This window comes from Elaeis guineensis, chromosome 8 (genome assembly GCF_000442705.2).
Source record: "Elaeis guineensis isolate ETL-2024a chromosome 8, EG11, whole genome shotgun sequence".
NCBI lineage: Eukaryota > Viridiplantae > Streptophyta > Magnoliopsida > Arecales > Arecaceae > Elaeis > Elaeis guineensis.
This window is the reverse complement of record NC_026000.2, coordinates 129278222-129287363: the sequence shown is the minus strand read 5'-3', so window position 1 is coordinate 129287363 and position 9142 is coordinate 129278222. Positions and strand designations below refer to the sequence as shown.

General features: G+C 34.5%; 1 pseudogene; it reads right to left on the bottom strand.

The window, feature by feature from the left end:
- Positions 1–5503: 5503 nt before the first annotated feature.
- On the bottom strand, positions 5504–6097 carry LOC140851239 (uncharacterized; annotated as a pseudogene).
- Positions 6098–9142: the final 3045 nt, after the last annotated feature.

The window sequence follows — 9142 nt, the reverse complement described above, 5'->3', positions numbered from 1 at the left end:
TTTGTAGTTAGCGCACGAAGTTAGACATCAATCTTTGTTTAAGGTGGTTGTCATGTTCTCAAGCCCTGTTGGCTTACAAAAGCTAGGCCATGGCAGATCCTCCATCCATGAATTTTGTTAAGTTTGATATGATGGGGTCTCATATAAGTGATGATAGGATTGTTGGTGTGGGAATCATTTGTAGAAAGAGAAAATCTTTGTGGGCAATAAAATTAGCGTAAAATGCACCATTCGATCGTATTGGAGTATGTAATCATCATTTTGTAATACGTATTCAATATCTACAATTATATTTTTTCGTTTGAAATTTTGAATGACAAAAATATCCCTTCTCTTCTAAAAAAATTATGACATTCTGTCACTATATTATGACATTATGCGGTCAAATCATAACTTTCTACACACATGATGTCATGATTTTTCTTTCAAAAGATATAAAAAGAGAAAGATATTTTCATCATTAAAAATTTATAAAATTTTTAAATAATAAAAATATTTTTTTTATGATATTCTGTATGTAAGAAGTCATAATTTGAATGCAAAATATCATAATATGGCTACAGAATATCATAATTTTTTTAGAAAATGAGAGATATTTTCGTCATTCAAAAATTTAAATGAAAAAATAGAATTATATGTATTAAATATATATTGAAAAATGATGATTATATGATTCAAATAAAATTATATATTTTTTTATATCATGTATGATATATAAAAAATTACTCTCTATAGAAATTCAACGAAGGATCTCGTTCGCAAAGGCATACACTAGTTGGGCCCTTCTTCACTTGTTGTTGAAGCCTTGGAGGTTGAAGAAGTGGATACATGGCGGTGGATCCAGTGCTTTGGTCTTCAAAGACTTTCGTTACTTGGGTGATACTTTGTTGGAAAATGGGAACAGTAACTAGAAGTTACAGACTACGAACTATGAACTGGATATTAAAAATGCTAAAAAAACCTCAACGAAAAATTGATACAAATAAACTGGCAATTGATTTAATCGATAGCCGAAGATCCTTCTTTTTGGAGTACAACTAAATAATCATATATAATTTCCCTATCTGCTTAAATAATTGTATCTTTCTGACAGTGGCACCTCTACTGGTCATGGCTATTTCACCCACTCTCTTCTGATGGTTGCCATATTCAATTTTACTCACTCAACTTATTCTGCACAATCTATCATTTCAATAATTATTTATTATTAAAATGGCATTCCAGCAGAACGAATCTTTATTTTCAATGATGTAATCCGAATTTGAATCACGATGGATATCGAATTGCGATTAAATACCAAGATATGAATGACTGTCGAATGAAGCATATCCTGACGGTCCGGACACGATGTTTGAAAACGATATCTAATCCGTTAGCCCTCGATGGTAATAAAATGACGTATTCATCCATTGGATTCGTCTATATAGTGGAGAGGAGGCCATCTGTTCATCCAAATACGATCCTAAATCGAACATTCTCCGATGGAGTTTAGGACCCTATGATCATGCCTAGGAGAGATAGATACACCGGATCATTCCCATCCAACTCCCATTTTGTTTTAATAAAATAAAATAAAATAAAATAATAATAATAATAATAATAATAATAATAATAATAATAATAATTGTTTCATATTTTGTTCTCGCGTCTCCATCTTGTCCTTGGTTGATGGCTTGAACCACACAAGCTGCAGAACTAAATTGGCCTCCATCTTCACATTCACAAATAAACAATATTCACAATCTGCATATATTTGTGATCTCTGTGACTCACCCTATGCCTCAAATAACCATCTGGCATGATTTAACCAATTCCTTTTTTATTGCAGCTACCCTCTTATGGCACCCTACAGTTTGTTCATTATTATCTGGTCTCTGGCTGCATCACATGACCATCATCAAACTAGCAGCTTCCACTTTGGGTTAGGATGCAGTATAAATACCTACCCAATTAAGTTGTGCATAAGTGGAACCATATGTGTAGAATGGGTATAGTTGAACATATGACTGTTTCAATTGACCTTTTTTTTTCTTTTCTATTTGATGTTTCACATTTTGAATTGTTGATGCGAGTTGTGAGGTTAGCTCAAGCTTTGAGAGTGAGGTTAGCTCAAGCTTTGAGAGTGACATGGTGAATGTTAAAATCTAACTAAGCAATATAATTAACCTAGAAGTCAAACTATAAGTAAAATGGAAGAGATTTAAAGGCTAACTAGGATAACTAATAGTTTCTCTTAATTACTACCTATGGTCTTCATCAATGCTTGGAATCTCTTAAGAACTTTTGAAGAAAACCATGACCAATCAGATTGCACTAAATCGCTACCATCTGTCCCTAGGATCCATTAGGGTTTCCTTCATAATTCACCAAAATTTGTATGGAATATAACATGCAACAAGAATTTTAGAGCAGAAAAAAGTTAACATGCACTCAAGAGAAACAAGCTTTTGTTAATTTATAGTTTGGGAAATAAACGAGTTATTTACAAGCTCTTGGTCCTATACATTGATAAAGATGAGCTCTTCCCTTGGAGTTTGACTAGGAGTCAAGTAACTTAAAAGTCAATTAAGATAGAAGAAATTAATGGTCATAGGCACAATCTAGATGCAAAAACTAATTAGACGACAAGATTTATGCCATCAATATAATTTGGCAATAGTTTAACTACCATCAAATACCTTACTATTTATCTTGGGCTCAGACTAATATGACTTCAAGGTCATGTGAGACTTAAATTGGATTGGATAACTGAAATGATCTGATACCATGGGCACTACCATCTACTTTCATTTGGTATTATAAATTCTATCATCAAATTTTTGCCTTTGGACTATATTGACGGTACCAATAATTCTGATTTAGTTTTAGCTTTCTCATCTAAACTTTGATTAAGGTCACTACAGTGAAAATGGTAAAAGGTGACACTATAAAAGACATTTTACGACGCTAATAAGCATCGAAAATAAGCTTTATGATGCTTCAAAAAGCATCGCGAAAGTATCGCCTATGTAAGAGTGGAGACGACAAGCGCCGACACTTTTTAAAAGCGTTGCAATATTTTCTAACGATGCTTTAAAGCGTTGTAAAATTAAAATTTAGCGACGCTTTTTAGCATGTTAATGACAATGCGTCCTCCACCCTTTCCAAAGATATTTTTCGAAGCATCGGCAGTTAAGTCACTAGCGACGCTTATAAGCATCGTTAAACAGTCTATTAACGATGCTTATAAATGTCGCTATATTTTTTAACAGAAAAAAAAAATATACAGATTTTATATACAAAAAAAAAGAATACATACATTCCTGTACAAAATTATATCAATTATTCAAACATAAACCTGTACAATCACCACCATTCACACCAAAAGCAAACTTCAATAGCAAATTTAATCAAACCAAAAGACATTGTTTTATATAAATAAAAATAAAGTACTAATCATCCATTACAATCAAGAGTAATATAAATAAATATAAGACTACAATAAAAATAAAATGATGTCAATCTGTAGGTGGATGGTCGTCGCTGTCTCCACGTGATATGCCGCCGTCTCGATGGATGCCTGATGTGCCAGGAGCCTACAAGAAATATATGAAAAGCTTGATTTGCATATCTATAAATAAAAATATATAGATCATTAAATTAATATAAAAATATATATTTAATAATATGTGTTTATCTGAGATGGGCCATACATCTCTAATAAAGATGTAAGCCGATCAATCTGTTCCCTCATGGCCTGCATCTCGGCATGACTCTGTCGCATCTCCTCCATCTTAGCGGCACGACTCTGTCTAATCTCCTGTATCTCCACCTCGAGTCTGTAGACGTGTGAATCCTGAGCATCTACTGCAGCATGCTACGTATATCTACTAACCTCAAATAACTGAGTGGGGGTGACTCCTACTCCATAACCCCTCACTCGACCGTATCGCTCTGATCCCATCAACTCTGTGAATACCTCGGCCTCAATATGGCTCTTCTACGTAGATGCTGCGAACTCATCGTCATGCTCCGCAATGAGAGATGTAGCCATCTCCTGTATTTATTTTAAAAATAAAAATTATACATTAATAGCTAACAAAATTAAATTAAAATCATTGTAAAAAATAGAATATTAATAATACCGTACATAGAAATCTCTCAACTCATCTCGAACAAAAGTACCATCCTGATGAGTATGAGTCATCCGGTAAAACTCTACTTTACCGGGTTCCCTTCCATGCTCATCCACCTACACAAATAATTTTAATTTTAAGTAAACAGTTATAATAATTTAAAAAAATATATGAGTATCATGATACAGACATGGTCCACGATACATAATGATATTAGTTATATAAATATTTCAACATAAAAATTAGAAGTTAATTATGAAAGTTTAAGAAACATACAAACTCCTGTCGGAGTTGTGCATAACTCTTCGACCCCGATGTATGAGGAACAGACTGAGCTACTCGTGCAGCTCTACCAATAGCAGAATAAGTCTGTAAAATAAAGTAAAAAATTTGTTATATGTATAATATATAATATACAATATAAATCAATATTTTTATAAAATATTTAAAAGAAAAGATAATGAACAGATAATATACCTGTGCCCTCTCGGAGAACCAATAATGAACCAACTCCATCCACTGATGAGGGGGTACATCAGGAGGATAATTTCTAGCTACCTCCTCCTCTGTCATATCCTGTTTCATATAGTCCCTCTTCAATTGTGCTCTATATTCTTTTCATTTGCGATTGAAAGACTTCATTACAAAATCATGAGTGGATGGAGAGAGAACAAACTTGCTCTATAAAAAAAAATTAAATGAAATAAATTATATAAGAGATTAACAATTAATATACAGTATGAACATCAATTCATTACCTTTATAACTCGGAGGAGCTCAATTTCGTACGTTGGAAGCATGTCATTACATTTTGCATAGCCCAACGAACATAGCTGAGGCCTCCGAGCAACAGTCTCCAAAAATGAAGTCAATAAGTAGGCAGCTTTCTTAATTGGTTGACCTAGCCAATTGCACTCCACAATAATTCTCTCGTCCTCACGCATCTGCCACACATCTCGTACTACTGTGGATCCGCATCTGGGGCATACTCTCCCAGATTCATCTGCAAAAAATACATAAAAGTAACGATATCATAAATATACATAAAATAAAATAAAAAATAAAATTACATGAAAGATAATATATACCTTGCACGTGTATCTCATCATCTAGCTGATGAACAAGAGGTCGTGCTGTGTTGATGATGAAGAAGGATAGGGCTCGAAATGCTGTGCAGCTGAACTAGTCTCAGACTACTGTGCTGAAGAAGACGTACCGACCTCTGTCTGTGAAAACTGAAACTGCACACCAGCATATCGTCCCCTACGATGCATGATGTCATCTAGCATTTATATAAATAAAAGGTAGAATCAGTTAATATATGGAGTAAAATAATATAATAATTAATGCAAATTATATACATCATAAATAATTATTATCAGTAACAATCAAGCAGTAGTGTTTTCTTCAAATTCTGTCCTAACCAACGTCGTCGTAGCATTTAAATCATCAACTGACACAAAATTGTAGGACATACATTATGTATAAGTGTCATCATCATTATCCTCCACTTGATTTTCCATATCATATAAGTCTCTAGATTTTATTTTGATGACAGTAAACCAATCTTTATCTTTTGCATCTTGTACATAAAATACTTGATGAGCTTGAGATAAAAAAATGAATGGATCATCCCTCAATAACACACCGGTATGTATCAATCTTGAAAAATTTATAAGTGTAAATCCATTTGCATCTTGTTTCAAACCTCTTGGTGAATTTATGTCTACCCAATCACATCTAAACAATACTACTTTAAATTTTTCATAATAATCTAACTCATAGATATCTTTAAGTGCACTATAATAGGATTTTCCATCCGCTTCAATCATAACATCGCTATTCTGTATTTTTCTAAATTTCTCTCGTTCTCTAGTATAAAATTTAAAACCATTAATTATGAAACCGTTATATCTATTCACAATCTTGTTAGGTCCTCAAGCAAGAGCTATTAGTTCATCTGAATTATTTCTCTCCATCATCTTTGATACCTAAAAAAAATGATATGAAGTATTGTTGAGTTATCTGATATTAAATATATATCAAAAATTAATATATCCCATAATTAAATATAAATCATACCTGATTCGAAAGCCACATAGGGAATAACTCGACCAACCATCGCTGTTCAATCCTTGTATTAGGACGAATGTTATGATTGGCTCATCTTTGATAAATTAAAAATTCACTGCATAAAATATAAATATATCATTTAGAACATTATATCTAACATAAAATTTAAATCTTGATATCATGCCTTAAATATACTAACCTGCGATGGTCAGATATTATGTCACTATGAAGCAACACATAACGATGTGCTTGTGCTAAAGATTTTTGATCAAGTACAATACTTTCAGATCTTTCCAAGATTTTTTCAGCAGTTGAGAACTTATACAGTTCTGCATTCTCCACAAAGTCATTATGTTGTTGAGATCGACTAAAAATAGTCCCTACACCTTGAAGATATCTTGAACAAAATGTCAAACATTCATCCTGAAGCAAAAATTCAGTGCAGGGGCAAAATAGTAATTTTAAAACTTTTTTAAAATTATTATTTTACAGTGAAATTATTCATTAATCTCATTAACTAATACTAATTAACCCTACACTAGAATCTAAATATGATACAATAGCATGCATTTAAATTTGAAATTCAAATTTGAAACAGTAAACTTTTTACTGTACTGTGTTCAGAACACATCACCTTTTGCGGGTAGTCGATCACCGCAATCTGATCACCATCAAAGGATTTTGATCATCACGTCGTAGCCACACTAGTGTTTGGCCTCTGCGGATCATCCACACGAAGCTCCCATCTGATTGGCTCCTTACGAATGCTAGTTCGTGATTTCACCCTTCTGATGGCTGATGTTGATCGAACTCCTTCGATCGATGTGTGCCGACTCTTCGGATGCTCCAGATCGTCTGCACGATTGGTTGAGAGGCTGATGGATCTCTCTCTGAAATTTGGTGGACTCACGACACTCATGGCACACCAATCTCACTTTTCGAACCCTAGGTAGAAACCCTAGGGTACACACCAAAAACCCTGCACCCACTTCTCTCTCCTTTTTCTCTCCTCTCGGTAAATTTTGAACACTTCAAAATTTTTTCAAAACCTTCCCACGCCCCTTATCTCTTCTTTCTTTCTTTTTTCTACGCCCCCTCCCTTTCTCATTTTATAAAATATCGCAAGAGATGTTGAAAGCGTGTGAGTGGATAAGAAGAGGTGGTTGCTCACTTAAATTCAAATCAAATTTGAATTCAAGTATCAACCAATCTTATCCTCATCCATTTATACGAGAAAGGAGAGATGGCGTGATTTTTTTTTTTTGTGCGTAGAGACTTTCACGAGAAACCATTTCTCGTGTGAAATATGGGGCGGACAAAAGAGAATAAGCTGGCGCATGGTTATTTGGTTATCCATTCAAATTCAAAATCCCTTTGAATTTGGATGGGTAACAAATCAAGTTAATCCAAATAATTGACGCACAGAAACATGGGCGTGAGAGAGCTTTGCGTGGGAGAAAATTCACAAGAAAATTTCTTCTCGTGAATTTAAATGGGCGCAAGGAAGTTGGGTGGCGCAGGAAATTTAAAACAAGGTGGTTTAATTCAAATTGAGCCAACCTAATTAAAATAGGTTTAGCACAATTAGACTAGATTAAACCCAACATAATTAAGCTTAATTAGGCTCAATAAAATCCTAATCAAATCAGGAATTAACTAAACCTAACCCCTGATCAAATCAGAGACTAAGCCACCTTAGCGATTAGATCAACACTTAACCTAATCGGGTCAATCCAAACTGAATCCAATTCAATTGGACTTGATCTAAAAATAATTACTCAATCAAATTGAGTTAATTAGCGATCAAATCACTAATTAAACCTCTCATAAATATTGAATCCAATTTTGATGGGCAATTAGGCATCAGAGACCATCGATATGAAACCCTGATCAAATAGTTCAAATTTCAAATTCAAAATTTGAAATTCAAAATTTTGACCCCGGTACCCAAAATGTGTGAAACTCATGATCAGAGAATCCTAATTCTCAATCATAGAGTCTCAGACACATAAGACTCATAATCAGCCATCAGATCAGAAAGGAACCTTTAATGTATGTGACCCCGCAGGTTCGAACCTAAGCCGATAGCACAGGAACCAATTCCTGTACTAATCGAAGTGACCATCTAGCAATGGTACCCGATGATCAGATAGGTCGAATAGTCACAATTGCAACATTCAGAACCTACATGAATATGGTTACCATATAATTCATCCCTTTTGACCCCTGTATTTAGGAGGACTCATGGTTAAAATGTCAACCCTGACGAGATCATCCGAATCATGCTCAACTCAATTAGTCCTGTGACTCCTCACTAGGACTACCCTGGCCAAGATTTTGCTAAATTGAAACACGACTGTACACAACTCTTAAACTGAAGTGGTCAATCCCATCTTGACACACGCACCGACAAGTCAAGTACTTGACTACACCCAGCAACCTTCCATCACTGAATTAGAAATTCAGGTAGTCCAGTGCCTAAGTGCAGTGAGTTGCTTGCAAGTCACCGTGACGGTCTCAGGTCGGAGGGACATTTATACCCATATCCCATCGGAGCAAATCTTGACAGCAGAAATAGCTCCGGAGTCGGTCACGTTCAGTGCAGATGTACCATTACATCTCACCTATATGCCATACCAGTGTCTCCACACTCCTTGATTATGAGGACAACCAACCCATATGGCACACAATGACCTATGCTCAATAAACGTTGTCGTCCTTGGTAACAACGTATCATTTGGTCGCGAACAGGTTTGAGGACTAAGCGACAAATATTCTTTTGTCGAGTCTAAATAGTCCTAAGGACTTCACCACAACACAAGAGTTCATTAGAAGATGAAACATTTGTGATGAAAAAATATCAAAATAACTTTTATTTATTTATAATTCATGTACTAATACAAAAGGAGCACAACCGTCAACAGGCTGACGATTGGTTTTGGGATACTATTCCC